This window comes from Pleurodeles waltl, chromosome 10, assembly GCF_031143425.1.
Source record: "Pleurodeles waltl isolate 20211129_DDA chromosome 10, aPleWal1.hap1.20221129, whole genome shotgun sequence".
Taxonomy (NCBI): domain Eukaryota; kingdom Metazoa; phylum Chordata; class Amphibia; order Caudata; family Salamandridae; genus Pleurodeles; species Pleurodeles waltl.
This window is the reverse complement of record NC_090449.1, coordinates 30,818,297-30,834,478: the sequence shown is the minus strand read 5'-3', so window position 1 is coordinate 30,834,478 and position 16,182 is coordinate 30,818,297. Positions and strand designations below refer to the sequence as shown.

General features: G+C 47.2%; 1 protein-coding gene across 1 annotated transcript in view; it reads left to right on the top strand.

Annotated features, from left to right (window-relative positions):
- The window catches only part of SYCE1 (synaptonemal complex central element protein 1), a 439,580-nt gene that overhangs the window by 346,747 nt on the left and 76,651 nt on the right, over positions 1–16,182 (top strand). The window lies entirely within an intron of this gene.

Sequence of the window (16,182 nt, the reverse complement as noted above, 5' to 3'; positions counted from 1 at the left end):
GGCCTTTCTGCAGGGTCACCCCCAACCATTTTGCCTTCCTCCTTCTCTTTTTCTGATCTCAGTTTTGCTGGCTTTAGGACTCTGCACACTTTACCACTGCTAATCATTGCTAAAGTGCATATGGTGACATTAGCTCATACCCAGTTGGCATATTTAATTTACTTGTAAGTTCCTAGCAAAGTGCACTACATGTGCCCAGGGCCTCAAAACTAAATGCTACTAGTGGGCTGCAGCACTGGTTGTGCCACCCACATAAGTAGCCCTCTAACCATGTCTCAGTCCTGCCATGGTAGAGCCTGTGTGTGCAGTTTCACTGCCACTTCGACTTGGCATTTAAAAGTAATTGCCAAGCCTTTAACTCCCCTTTTTCTACATATAAGTCACCCATAAGGTAGGCCCTAGGTAGCCCATAGGGCAGGGTGCTATGTAGGTAAAAGGCAGGAAATGAACATGTGTGTTCTATATGTCCTGGTAGTGTAAAACTCCTAAGTTCGTTTTACACTGTTGTGAGGCCTGCTCCTTTCATAGGATAGCATTAGGGTTACCCTCATATACTGTTTGAGTGGTAGATTCTGATCTGAAAGGAGTAGCCAGGTCATATTTAGTATGCCCAGAATGGTAATAGAAAATCCTACTTATTGGTGAAGTTGGATTTAATATTGCTATTCTAGAAATGCCACTTTTAGAAAGTGAGCATTTCTCTACACTCAAATCCTTCTGTGCCTTCCAATCCACGTCTGGCTAGGTTTAGTTGACAGCTCCCTTGTGCATTCTCTCAGACAACCCTAAACACAGGATGCTCAGTCACACTTGCACACATCTGCGTACTGAATGGGTCTTATTGGGCTGGGAGGGTGGAGGGCCTGACACTTACATGTCAAAGGACAGTGGCCTGCCCTCACACAATGGACTGCCACACCTACTGGGACCCTGTCAGACACGATGGAACTGAAAGGGGACCTTGTGCACTTTTACGCCAATCTTTGAAGTCTCCTCCAGTTCAAAGGCACATTTGGGTATTTAAACAGGGCCTCTGACCCTACCACCTTAGACACTTTTGACGTTAGACACTTCTGGACCTGAACCTGTGACCTGTCAAGAGGAACTGCCTGGCTGCCCAAAGGACTCACCTGCCTGCTTTTCTGCAAAGGACTGTTGCCCTGCTGCCTTGCTGCCCTCCGACTCTGCTGAAGAAGTGCTCTCCAAGGGCTTGGATAGAGCTTGCCTCCTGTTCCTTGAAGTCTCAGGGCCAAAAAGACTTCCTCCTGCAAAGAACTCCTTGTGCAGTGAAAATTCAATGCACAGCCTGCCAGAAACGACACACAGCCTGCATCGCGGTGAGAAAATCACTGCATGCCAAACCAGAACAACGCAGCCCGGCTCCCCGAGAGGAGTCGACGCAGCACCAGCATTGTGACCGGAACTTCGACGCACTTCCCACAACGACACAGCCCGACTTCCTGTGAGAAGAATCGATGCAGCGACTGCCATGCAACAGAAATTTCCCCGCATCACCTACCGGATCAATGCAGCTCCTGTGACTTCGTCCTGCATGCCCAGGATTTCTCCACATCTTCCCAGGGGCGTCCGAAAACCCCACATCCTAAAGAGGATCCAAGTCCGTGTGCTGGAAATCAACGCAAAGCCTTCCCTGCATGAAAAATATCGACGCACCGTCTGTGTGTGCCCGGAGAAACCAACACACACCTCCCCGTTTTCCACGCATCTCCTCCTCTGCGGTCCCTTGCGAAGAATTTGAACATAAACCAGGTACTTTGTGCTTGCAAGAGACACTTGTTGCTTTTTAAAGACTAAAGACTCTTTTTATCATTTTCTAAAGTGATATCTCAACGTGTACATATTGAATCTTGATTGTTTTTTCCTGCATTTAACCAGATAAATATTATATATTTTTCTAAACACTGTGTGGTGTTATACTGTGTTATTGCATGATTTATTGCACAAATACTTTACACATTGCCTTCTAAGTTAAGCCTGACTCCTCAGGACCAAGCTACCAGAGGGTGGGCACAGGATAATTTGTATTGTGTGTGACTTGCCCTGACTAGAGAGAAGGTCCTTGCTTGGACGGGGGGTAACCTGACTTCCAACCAAAGACCCCATTTCTGACACACTACTAACAGTGAAATACAGTTACTCCTACTCCTCGGCAGTTCTTTCTCTGCTTCAGCTAGGATGCATCCTAAGATACTCCTTTTTAAACAGAGAATTTTCCCTGTGTTAAAATCTCGTAATCATCTCATTTTACTTTAGGGTTTGGGGCTATGCATACTATAATGGATAATCATGTGACATATATCAATATATTTTCTGTTGAATATTCCTCAGCATACCCATGGCCCACTTCCTACTGCAAATGCCTCCTTGCAGATATATATATACATTGGAATTACAAATATACTTTTGGCCGCACGTCGGACATATCGCTAATACAGTGGTTCGTTCACAGTTACATTTGTTAAAGTTTTCCATATGGCGAATGACTCCACAGTACTTATTACACTGTCTCTCTCCCACACCCTGTTATACTTACTATGAACATAAGTGACCACAGCACTCACAAACAATGTACAAGTTAAGAAAGTACAAGTAAGAGCTTGTGTGTAGCAGCTATGTAGATAAATTGTTCGGTATTCTTCTTGGTGTTCCAGAAAGTCGTTTATTAGAATTGATTTTCGTGAGTCCAGAAATACAGTCAAAACAGGCACAGCCATGTGTTTCGTCACAACCGTGACTTCATCAAGGCTAAATGGTAGTATAAGAAAGGGGTATCTAAAAGAGGCAACTAAAGGTGGCATCTATGTTGAGAAAAATGGAGAGTGGGGATCCGATCCAATGTGTCGATCCGCAAAATGTAAAACGTTTTTAGGAAGTAGTATCGTCCAAGAGTAACAGGTGACTAAATCCTAGGCACGCAGAAGGTTGGAAGGACCTTGGTAAGTCTGACAGCAAGTATGGGAGCTCCTTGTTGTGTTCAAAATTAAGCTGTTATACTTACCCGGGCATCCTTTTGACTCATGAACTAGTTTCTGTTCTTGGGCACACCAATCGACCCCTTCCCTTCATCGGGCATCCAGCCATGTCACTTTTGGCCACTAGGCACGCCATCCCCAGGAAGTCTTGGTCATCCCTGCTATTGCCCACTCCCTCCAGAACACCCAAAAGGATTTGCAGCGGGTCATATCTACCTCCATTGCTAGCACCTCAGAGAGCTCCCTGTTCACCGCTCGCCAGTAGTCCGTTATGCGTGGACAGTTCCACACCATGTGGTAAAAGTCTGCACTAGGACATGAGCAACGGGGACAGTCAGCATTTGGTCAGAGACCCACCCTGTACATTCTATCTGTGATAAGGTATGCAGGTAGTATGTCTGCGCCAGTCGGAGGCGGGTAGTTCTAGTCAAAGCCCTGGATGCCATCAAGGCATCATGCCAGTCCTCTTCCTCCAGAGGGCACAGCCAGCCCTCCCATTGCTCCCTGAGGCCCACCAGCAGCGCTGCCGTATTGGTGACCAAAGTAAGATAGATCTGAGATACTCCTCCCCTGCCTAAGCCACCCATCATGACTTGCGCCTCCACCGGGATAAATTCAAGGAGGACTGTAGCGCTTCTTCCCCACCCACCCGTCAACCAATCATTGATAAGCAGGAGTTGCATAGCTAGATAATATAGATATAAATTTGACAGTCTAAGCCTACCCTCCTGGACATCCCTCTGGCATGTATGTAGGGCGATTCTGGGGCGGGAATTAATGCCATAAAAATTGTTGCTCTATTGCATCCATTTCTTTAAAGCATCCCCTGGGGAGCTGATAGGGATAGTTTTGCATTAGATATAGAAAGGGGGGTAGCATGATCATTTTATACAACGCAATTCTACCCAGGATATTAAGGGGCAAGGTCTGCCATTTTGTTAGATCTTCCTTTTCATGAGCGGTGTAACGTTAAGCGTCCAAGCCATCTTGGGCAAGAGGGTCACATTGATCCCCAAGTATCGGAAGCTGTTGCTCCTAATAGGAATATTATCCTGCCAGTCGCAGCAGTCTCTGGCTGGATGCAGCGGGACCAACACCAACTTGCTCGGATTGACGGTCAGGCCTGAGGCCTCAGAGAAGTGCCCCAACAGCTGTAGGCATCAGGGTCCACTTTCTGCCGGGGCAGATAGGTAAAGGAGTACGTTGTCTGCATATAAAGAAATGCGGTCCTCTCGTCTTGGGGACCAGGCCCACCCCTTGATGAGTCGGTCCTCTCCTACAGGGAGTGCAGAATTATTAGGCAAATGAGTATTTTGACCACATCATCCTCTTTATGCATGTTGTCTTACTCCAAGCTGTATAGGCTCGAAAGCCTACTACCAATTAAGCATATTAGGTGATGTGCATCTCTGTAATGAGAAGGGGTGTGGTCTAATGACATCAACACCCTATATCAGGTGTGCATAATTATTAGGCAACTTCCTTTCCTTTGGCAAAATGGGTCAAAAGAAGGACTTGACAGGCTCAGAAAAGTAAAAAATTGTGAGATATCTTGCAGAGCGATGCAGCACTCTTAAAATTGCAAAGCTTCTGAAGCGTGATCATCGAACAATCAAGCGTTTCATTCAAAATAGTCAACAGGGTCGCAAGAAGCGTGTGGAAAAACCAAGGCGCAAAATAACTGCCCATGAACTGAGAAAAGTCAAGCGTGCAGCTGCCACGATGCCACTTGCCACCAGTTTGGCCATATTTCAGAGCTGCAACATCACTGGAGTGCCCAAAAGCACAAGGTGTGCAATACTCAGAGACATGGCCAAGGTAAGAAAGGCTGAAAGACGACCACCACTGAACAAGACACACAAGCTGAAACGTCAAGACTGGGCCAAGAAATATCTCAAGACTGATTTTTCGAAGGTTTTATGGACTGATGAAATGAGAGTGAGTCTTGATGGGCCAGATGGATGGGCCCGTGGCTGGATTGGTAAAGGGCAGAGAGCTCCAGTCCGACTCAGACGCCAGCAAGGTGGAGGTGGAGTACTGGTTTGGGCTGGTATCATCAAAGATGAGCATGTGGGGCCTTTTCGGGTTGAGGATGGAGTCAAGCTCAACTCCCAGTCCTACTGCCAGTTCCTGGAAGACACCTTCTTCAAGCAGTGGTACAGGAAGAAGTCTGCATCCTTCAAGAAAAACATGGTTTTCATGCAGGACAATGCTCCATCACAAGCGTCCAAGTACTCCACAGCGTGGCTGGCAAGAAAGGGTATAAAAGAAGGAAATCTAATGACATGGCCTCCTTGTTCACCTGATCTGAACCCCATTGAGAACCTGTGGTCCATCATCAAATGTGAGATTTACAAGGAGGGAAAACAGTACACCTCTCTGAACAGTGTCTGGGAGGCTGTGGTTGCTGCTGCACGCAATGTTGATGGTGAACAGATCAAAACACTGACAGAATCCATGGATGGCAGGCTTTTGAGTGTCCTTGCAAAGAAAGGTGGCTATATTGGTCACTGATTTGTTTTTGTTTTGTTTTTGAATGTCAGAAATGTATATTTGTGAATGTTGAGATGTTATATTGGTTTCACTGGTAATAATAAATAATTGAAATGGGTATATATATTTTTTTGTTAAGTTGCCTAATAATTATGCACAGTAATAGTCACCTGCACACACAGATATCCCCCTAACATAGCTAAAACTAAAAACAAACTACAAACTACTTCCAAAAATATTCAGCTTTGATATTAATGAGTTTTTTGGGTTCATTGAGAACATGGTTGTTGTTCAATAATAAAATTAATCCTCAAAAATACTACTTGCCTAATAATTCTGCACTCCCTGTATGACCTTCGCCAGTGGTTCGATCGCAAGGGCAAAGAGGAGCGTGGATAGTGGCCATCCCTGACGAGTTACACGGTGGATGCGCAAGGGGGCAGAGATTGCCCCGTTAACCTGCACTCGGGCTGTTGGGTTGGTGTAGAGGAGCCGCACCAGCCCTCGAAACCTAAGGCCAATCCCAGCCTTTATGAGCACCTGGGCGAAATACGACCAGTCCACCGTATCAAACGTTTTCTAGAAGTCTATAAGTAGTAACGCTAGGTGCGGGGGCAAAAAGTGGCGATGGGCCAAAGCTGCATGAAGCCGTCTAAGGCAGTGACGAGTACTTCTGCCTGGCATGAATCCACATTGGTCTGCATGGACCAGGAAGGGTAGTGTCTTCCTCAGTCTACTAGCCAATATTGTAGAAAACATTTTTATTTCAGTGTTAATGAGCAAGATGGGTCAGTAGGTTGCACATGAGGTCCAGGACGGTTGGGACTTCGGAATCACTACAATAGTGGCCTGATCAAGGTCTGTGGGGAAGCTGCCAGTTCTCTCAGCGCGGCATACAGATTTAACAGGTGGGGGGCCAAGAGGTCACTACACTTGCGGTAAAGTTCAGCCGGAAAACAGTCTGGGCCCGGGGTCTTGCCCGAGGCCAGGACCAACATCACCGCCCCAATTTCCTCCACCGCTATAGATTTCGTCTAATTCCTCTCCCCACGCGACCGAGAGGCAAGGAAGAGATACTTCACACAACAAGGGGTTTTCTTGCCCTATCAGGGGTCATGGTCGTTCTGCATACAGCCCGGCATAGTACTCGGCACATCCCTGAGCAATATCACGGGGCGCCTTGCAGTGGACACCTGAGTCATTAATTATTTCAGGAACAATTCTACCAAGCAGAGGCTAGGATGCCAGCCAGTGCAGTAGTTTACCATTCTTGTTGCCCCACCGATACACGTGTCACCGAGGCACTCCACAAGTGCTTGGTGGACTCAAGCATAAGGTGACAGATTTCCTCCCGGATCAAGCGCAGTTGCCTAGTGATGGCCATGTGGTTAGGGGTTGAGAGTTGCATTTCCAAGCGCACTGCCCGAGCCTCAGGGTTGGCCACCTGCTGGTTTTTCATGCGCTCCTTTACTCTGAGGAGTTGCCTAGCGTGGCCTCGGAGGGTGGCCTTGCAAGCAGCCCATAATACACCTGCTGTAGGAAGTTGGCTCTGTATATACTATTACTCCAGTATTGGAACTTTCATAGATTCACATGCTTGAATCATTCCCCGTCGTCGAGATGGGAGTCCCGGTATAAATTTTCATAAGTAATGTTAAAACATATTGAAGAGAAAAAGGCCCTAGGCCTCTTCAATTTAATAGTCTATCAGAGTCATTTTGTGAAAAGGACCAAACTTGATCTTCCACCAATCAGGCGGCAGCACCCTTCAGAACCTCCTGAGAGAAGCTCTAGCACCTCAGATTTTCTACCGCACGTCGTGCTAGGGAGTCTCCTCAGAGCTCTGCTCTGTTTTCACACCTTTATTCAGCTCTTTTTCTCTCAGAGAAACTCAATAATTTTGATTTGTCAGCTATTTTCAACTATGTCTGACAAGGAAAAGAAAAGTCTCTTTAGAGACTGCAAGACTTGTGGGAAGAAAAGACTTCACTCTGAAGATCCTCATCAAGACTGCATTTACTGCCTTTATCCAGATCATTCAGCCAAAGACTGTAAGATTAGCCGTACTTTTTCTTCTAAAACCTTAAAGGATAGAGAAGGCAGATTACTAATATGGCTGCAGAAACTGAAGCATAGGAAGGATCCAGTTTCTGATTCTGAGAGTGAGGAATCATCAACATCCAAGAGATCAACTAAAAGAGCAAGATCACGCTCTAGATCTCCCTCACGAACCTCAAGAAAAGCCCTCAAAAAGACTGCTTCAGGGTCTTATAAGGGTCGCAGCCCATCTTCTTCCCCAACTAGACTCTCAAGTAAAGAGGGGAAAAAACTTTCTTCCAGTTCTGAGAGGCACAGGAAATCCTCATCTGTACCACCATCTGTGCCTTTCAAAAAGCCATCTTCTGTGACTGGAAAAAAGGCCTCGTCGACGGATTCCCCGTCGACGGCACCGTCGGTGGGTGCGTTGCCGACGACTCCAACTACGGTAGCTGTTCCGTCGTCCACGGCTCCGTCGGCGACATCGTCGATGACTACACCACCGTCGACGAGAACTACAACGACGACTTCAGCGTCGACGACCGTCTACACCTCGTCATCGTCGACGGCGCTGATGTCGGTATCAGCTTTACCGTCAACGAGGACTTCGTCGACGGTAGACTCGTCGGCGAAGCTTGCGGCTATTAAAATAACAGTGCGTCCAGCATCGACGACACCGTCTACGACAAAGTCAATTTATACGTCGACGACGAGATCGTCGACGGCACCGTGGACGAGGGAAAAATACCAAAAAAGAACAGAGGCATTAACTCCAACCCACACTTCACCTAGTAAGGTATCCTCCCTGGTACCAGTACATCTTTAGGAGGGAGATGATGATTCAGACGAAGAGGGGCCTTTTGGTACGGCCCACAGCCCCTCTGAATTGAATGTCAAATATCAGGAAGAGGAGCAATATGAGGAAGCTTATGATCCCCAGACTTCCTTGGAGCATCAGCAGTATCAACAGGGAATGTATATCCCTTCCAACCTGCTTACTGGCCTTAGAGCCATGTTGGTGGATTATAACAGAAGGTTTCCTCCACAAGGAGAACAGCCTCATCCATCGCCCATTTCTGGTCCTTCTACTCCACATCAAAGACCGACTACTTTGCATCTCACAGATGTGGCTACCCCAGACATGACAATTCCTCAGGACACTGACATTTCAGATGGAGATCAAGAAGAAGGAGAGCTCATAGATGCTCACTCAGAGTGGGACGAGTATATTATTCCTGCTCCATCTTCTCCTTCTCATTTGAAGGTGGAGTCCCCACCTGAAGACATTGGAGGTTTTCACAATCTTTTAGAGAGGCCAGCCAAGCGCTTTGCATTACCGCTACCTACGAAACAAACAGATTGTTTCCTTTATGATTTTAAAGAGCCCTTCCAGAAGTCGGTGCGTTCCATCCCGATGGTGAACTACTTGTGGGAAGAAGGCCTTAAAGTCATGACTAATCCAGCAACAGTCACAGCAGTTTTACCACGTCTGGATAAGAAATACAAAGCTCCCGATGATGCCCCAACGTGCTTGACAGGCCATCCTCCTCCAGATTCCGTGGTAGCTCAAGCAGCTCAGAGAAGATCGAAGAATCCTTCTGCTCCAATTTCTGCGCCCCCAGATAAGGAGGGTAGAAGGTTAGACAATATAGGAAAAAGATTTTCTTCTATGGCCAGCTTAGTGCTTAGAGCTGCTAACTCCTTGGCTATTTTGTCTCGATACGACAGACAGCTTTGGGCAGACATTGCGCCTTTCATTAGTCAACTGCCGGAAGACGTAAAATCAGAGGCAAATAAGACTGTGCAAGAGGGTCAACGCGCGTCTGCAGAACTTATAGACTGCGCAATGGACATAGCGACCACTGCTTTCAGACAGCTTGCAGGCGCTGCTGTATTAAGAAGACAGGGCTGGCTCAAAGCCACCTCATTTCGTCCAGAAGTCCAGAATAAGATCCTAGACTTACCCTTTGATGGCCAAGCGTTATTTGGGAAACATGTGGACGAAGCCCTACAGTCAATTAAAACGGACACAGACACTGCAAGGTCACTGGGGACCCTGCAATATCGGAAATCTTCCTTTCGCCCTATGGGGCGTGGCCAGCCCTCTTACAGAGGAGGGTATCAACAACAGAGATACTCTTCCTATCCGTCATCTTCACAACAATTTCGGCCATACTATTCCCAAAGACAACAGACTCAACCGGCCTATAATAGACCGGCAAGCCGTGGACGCTCAACCCGCCCTGCTAAGGATGCAGCTCGTAGAACATGATGTCTTCGAGGCGCCGGCTACGCCCAGTCTTCCTCCTGTCACCCTGGGCGGAAGAATTTCCTTATTTCTCAGTCAATGGCAAACCATTACGTCAGACAAGTGGGTCCTACAATTAGTGGAACGGGGCCATACTTTAGAATTTGTCCAGAAACCTCCCCCCAACCCTCCCCGCAGGACCCCTTCAAGATATCCTCAACAACTCAAAGAAGAGGTCTACAAGCTCCTTCTCAAGGGAGCTATAGAGAAGGTGCCGCGGGATCAAAGAGGAACAGGATTTTATTCCAGGTTCTTCATAATTCGGAAGAAGTGGAAGGATTGGAGACCGATCCTCGATTTAAGGCAACTAAATGTATACCTAAAGAAGCAATCGTTTCGAATGATCAGCCTGCAAGATGTCCTTCTGCGTCTCAATCAAAGAGATTTTATGTCATCGCTAGATCTCAAGGAGGCATACTTCCACATACCAATCCACCCTGCCCACAGAAAGTATCTCAGATTTACCGTAGCCGGCAGCCATTACCAATATCGCGTCCTTCCTTTCGGGCTCAAATCAGCCCCAAGAATATTTACCAAATGCCTAGCACCAGTGGCAGCCTTTCTCAGGAGAAGAAAGCACCAGGTCTTTCCATACTTAGACGACTGGTTAATAAAGGCAAAGACTTACACAGCAGCACACAAGTCGACAAGAAAGTGCGTTTCCTTGCTGACCAATCTCGGATTTACTATCAACTGGGAGATGTCCAACCCTCTACCAGGTCGCAGTATTACTTTTCTGGGAGCAGAACTGAACACGGAATCCGGCATCGCATGTCCCACGTTAGAGAGACAACAAAGGTTACTAACCCTAGGAAGTTTCATACAAAGAAGACGAAAGATAACAGTCCGTCTCTTCAAATCACTATTGGGCATGATGTCTTCATGCATACCTCTGATCCCTCTGTGTCGGCTAAAGATGCACCCTTTGCAGGAGCAGCTAAACCGTCAATGGCTTCAAGTATCAGGAACTTTCGAAGACCAAATACAAATTACTCCCATAATGATCAAAACTCTCAAATGGTGGTCTCAAAAGCATCATCTCTCAATCGGGCTCTCGTTTCTTCAACAGCCAGCCCCGTGGACCATAACAACAGACGCCTCACTGGAGGGCTGGGGCGCAGTATTACAGGACCTGAAAATAAGTGGCAGATGGTCAACTCATCTGGCATCAAGGCATATCAATTGGCTAGAACTCAGGGCAGTGCACCTTGCTTTACAAGCGTTTCTCCCACAAATCCAGGGATCGCGAGTGGTGATAAGAACGGACAACACCACTACGATGCACTATCTCAACAAACAAGGAGGTACAAGATCTCTCACCCTCTCCAGGGAAGCCCAAGCGATCTGGAACTGGGCCTCGCAGCAAGGCGTCACACTATCGGCGGTGCACTTGCCGGGTATAAACAACAAAGCAGCAGATGCACTCAGCAGACAGAAATCGGAATGCCACGAGTGGGAATTAGACCAGACGGTACTCACCCAGATTTTTTCCCAGTGGGGAACACCAACAGTGGACCTGTTTGCGAAGAAGAACAACGCCAAATGCCAGTTCTTCGCAAGTTGGCATCACCAAAAGGGATCTTGGGGGAATGGCTTTTCGATAGTCTGGTCAGACATCTTTGCTTACGCCTTTCCTCCCATTCCGTTGATCCCAAGGGTCCTCACGAAGATGAAAGCAGAACCGTGCACTCTCATACTGATAGCCCCGTATTGGCCGTGCCAACATTGGTTCACGGAACTCCTCATTCTCTCAGTCAAACCCCATATTCCGCTGGAGCCGTTACCTCATTTACTAACAATGAACAACGGTCAAGTTCGACACCCCGATCCACACTCACTGCGGTTAGCGGCATGGCTCCTCACCACAGAGAATTTGCGCATTTAAATATTCCGCAGGACTGCAGAGATATTTTGTCACAGGCCAGAGCGGATAGCACTAACAAGGCGTATCAGTTTAAATGGAGGAGATTCTGTGCCTGGTGTCATCAACGTCAAATTGACCCTTTTCTTTCGCTACCAGAAGAGATTCTGCCGTATCTCTTAGAGTTAGCTCGATCTGGCCTAGCACACTCGTCCATTAAAGCTCATATAGCAGCCATAGCTGCATACAGACGTTCAGAGGACACAACTTCGCTCTTCTCTTCTCGACTGATTAAGAGATTTCTAAAAGGGCTGTTCAGGGTTTACCCTCCTTTCAGACCTCCACCTCCTTCGTGGAACCTGAACATTGTTTTGGCACAACTAATGAAGCATCCTTTTGAACCGATCCACCGTGCTTCCCTCAAACATTTATCGTGGAAGGTTGCCTTATTGATAGTCCTTACATCAGCTAGGCGGGTCAGTGAGGTACAAGCGCTCTCCATCCAGGAGCCGTTCCTACAGGTTAAACAAGATAGACTACTAATGCGCACTAACCCACATTTTATTCCAAAGGTTCTGTCAGACTTTCACATTAACGAACCTTTGGTCTTCAAGTCTTTTTTCCCTCATCCATCTACTCCAGCGGAGAGAGCATTACACTCTCTAGACGTCATAAGATGCGTTCAATTTTATTTGGACAGGACAAAAGTTTTTCGACGTTCTAATCAGCTATTTGTGGCTTACAGTGCCCCTAGGAAGGGGTACCCGCTATCCAAGCAGAGTATTTCAAGATGGATCGCCTCTGCTATTCGCTTCTGCCATCAGGCAGCGGGCAAACCTTTGCAGTCGTCTGTGCATGCTCACTCGACGAGAAAAGTCTCCTCATCAGCGGCACTGTTTGCCGGAGTGCCACTACAAGACATTTGTAGGGCAGCAACGTGGAAAAACTGTCATACCTTTACTAAGCACTATTGCTTGGAGTCCCTCTCGCACGGAGAGGTAGCAGTGGGCCAAGCAGTTCTCAGGAATCTCTTCAGGTGAAGGTGAGCCATTTCTCCTACATCCCTCCATCCTAGAAAAGTTAGGCACATTAAAAAAAAAAAAAAAAAAAGAAAATGTATTTAAAGATAATTGATCACTATCATAATCTCATAGTAAGCGGATTATCAGATATTGATCAGCTTACATTACTCTCTTATGTTTTAATACTGGTTTGTTATTACATTTTCAGCATGTGTCTTCACAGGAATACCCTATCTATATTAGACATAAAGACATACTGCTATTTATGTATATATACGTGTGTATAGATAGATGTGTATAGATGTATATCTATATAAAGATGTATATGTAGAGACATATGTCAGTACACTCATATACTTCATCGCTTTATACATGATGATAAGGTCTTGTGGTCTAAGATAACCTGTTTATTAAAAGGGGTTGTCATTTTACAATGTTCATACTTATTGCTTTCTACTCTGATTCAAGCATGTGAATCTATGAAAGTTCCAATACTGGAGTAAGAAAATAAGTTACTTACCTGTAACTGTAGTTCTCCAGTATTGGAATCTTTCATAGATTCACATGCGACCCACCCACCTCCCCGGAGAAGCTCACTTCACCTCTTTCTTTCTATTAGAACATATACTCATTGTAATATACGCACTTGTGCGTAGAAAATCTGAGGTGCTAGAGCTTCTCTCAGGAGGTTCTGAAGGGTGCTGCCGCCTGATTGGTGGAAGATCAAGTTTGGTCCTTTTCACAAAATGACTCTGATAGACTATTAAATTGAAGAGGCCTAGGGCCTTTTTCTCTTCAATATGTTTTAACATTACTTATGAAAATTTATACCGGGACTCCCATCTCGACGACGGGGAATGATTCAAGCATGTGAATCTATGAAAGATTCCAATACTGGAGAACTACAGTTACAGGTAAGTAACTTATTTTCTTTCAAAGTGAGAGATAGTGTGCACAGAGTCCAAGGGTTCCCCTTAGAGGTTAATAGTGGCAAAATTAGATAATACTAATACTCTATTGTGTGGTCGAGCAGTAGGCTTATCAGAGGCTAGTGTTAAGCATTTGTTGTACACACACAGGCAATAAACGAGGACACGCACTCAAAGACTTAACTCCAGGCCAATAGGTTTTTATATAGAAAAATATTATTTTCTTAATTTATTTTAGAACCACAAGATTCAGAATTTAGGTAAGTACATAAATTGGAAGGCACTTCACACAGGTAAGTATAGAACTTTGAATTAAAACAGTAGTATACACAGTTTTGGCAAAAAATGGCAATAAGCTATTTTCAAAGTGGACACAGTGCAAAAATCAACAGTTCCTGGGGGAGGTAAGTATTGGTTAGTTTCTCAGGTAAGTAAAGCACTTACAACTTCAGTCTCCTGGACCTAGGCAGCACACCGTTGGAGATTCAAGGCAACCCTATACCCTCAGCACCAGCAACACAGGGCCGGTCAGGTGCAGAGGTCAAAGGAGGGGCCAAATAACACAGGCGCTATGGAGAACAGGGGTGCTCCGGTTCCAGTCTGATAGCAGGTAAGTACCTGCATCCTCGGGGAGCAGACCAAGGGGGTTTTATAGAGCACTGCGGGGTGGGGGGGGGGGGGGGACACAAAACACACCCTCAGCGGCCCAGCGGCGGCCGGGTGCAGTGTGCAAAGTAGGTTTCGGGTTTTGTATTGAAATCAATGAGGGACCCTGGGTCACTATGGAGAAGCAGGCAGGGCGCAGGTGGGCTTCTCGGCCCAGCCACCGACTGGGCTAGGGTGAGGGCCGCCTGCTGGTCACTTCTGCACTGGTAGATGGTTCCTCTCTGTCCTGGGGGCTGCGAGTGCAGTGCTTAGTGCAGGCGTCAGGCTCCTTTGTTACTAGGCAGGTGTAGTCGGGGATCCTCTGGATCCTCTCTACAGGCATCGCTGTGGGGATGCAGAGAGGTCGACTCAGGGCATCCACGTCCTTGGAGTCTCCTGGGGGTCCTCTCTGCGATGTTGGTTCTCCTGAACTCGAGCCAGTGGCGTTGGGTGCAGAGTGGGAAGACTCATGCTTCTGGCGGGAAGTTGGAGTCTCTTTAAAGTTGGTTTCTTGTTGCTGTTTTTGGACAGAGCCGGTGTCCTCAGGAGGTTCTTGGTCCTTTAGGTGCAGGTCAGTCCTCTAAGTCTTCAGAGGTTGCTTGTCCCGCTGGATGCGTCGATGTGCAGGTTCTCTGAGTCTGGAGACAGGCCGGTAGGGCTGGGGCCAAGTCTGTTGTTGTCTCCGTCGTCTCTGCTGGGCTTTCAGGTCAGCAGTCCTTCTTTCTTCAGGTTGCAGAAATCTGATATCCTGGGTTAAAGGACACCCCTAAATACTAAATGTAGGGGTGTGTTTAGGTCTGTGGGGGCAGTAGCCAATGGCTGCTGTCCTGGAGGGTGGCTAGACCCTTAGTCAGCTCAGCTCAGGACACCTTAGGGGCTGTCCTGACTGGTGGGTGACTCCTCCTTGTTTTTCTCATTATCTCCTCTGGACTTGCCCCTAAAAGTGGGGGCTGTGTCTGGAGGGGCGGGCATCTCCACTAGCTGGAATGCCCTGGGGCGCTGTAACAACAGGCATGAGGCTAACCACCAGGTGTTACAGTTCCTGCAGGGGGAGGTGAGAAGCACATTCACCCAGTGCAGGCTTTGTTCCTGGCCACAGAGTGACAAAGGCACTCACCCCATGTGTCCAGAAACCCGTCTGGTTGTGGCAGGCTGGCAGGAACTGGTCAGCCTAACACAAGGAATTGGTCTGGTATTCAGGGGGCATGTCTAAAATGCCCTGTGTGTGCATTTTCCAGTAAATCCCACACTGGCATCAGTGTGGATTTATTGTGCTGAGTCGTTTGATACCAAAGTTCCAAGACTGCAGTGTAGCCATTATGGAACTGTGGAGTTTGTATTTGACACACTCCCAGACCATATACTCTTAATGGCTACTCTGGACTTACAATGTCTAAGATTTGGCTTAGACACTGTAGGCGCATAGTGCTCATGCACATATGCCCTCACCTGTGGTATAGTGCACCCTGCCTTAGGGCTGTAAGGCCTGCTAGAGGGGTGACTTACCTATGCCACAGGCAGTGGGATGTGGGCATGGCACCCTGAGGGGAGTGCCATGTCGACTTACAGGTAAGCTGTAAGGCAGTGTGCATGTGCTGAGTGAGGGGTCCCCAGGGTGGCATCATACATGCTGCATCCCTAAGAGACCTTCCCTAGTCACAGGGCCCTTGGTACCAGGGGTACCATGTACAAGGGACTTATCTGTGTGCCAGGACTTTGCCAATTGTGGAGACAAAGGTACAGTTTAGGGAAAGAACCCAGCACACTTTCTATCATGACTAGTATCAACAAAAAGCAAAAAGTTAGGGGGTAACGATGCCATGAGAGGCATTTTCCTATATAACCCCCCCTACATCCCCCACCCCCTCCCGCCAACGAAAGAGGATGAGACTAA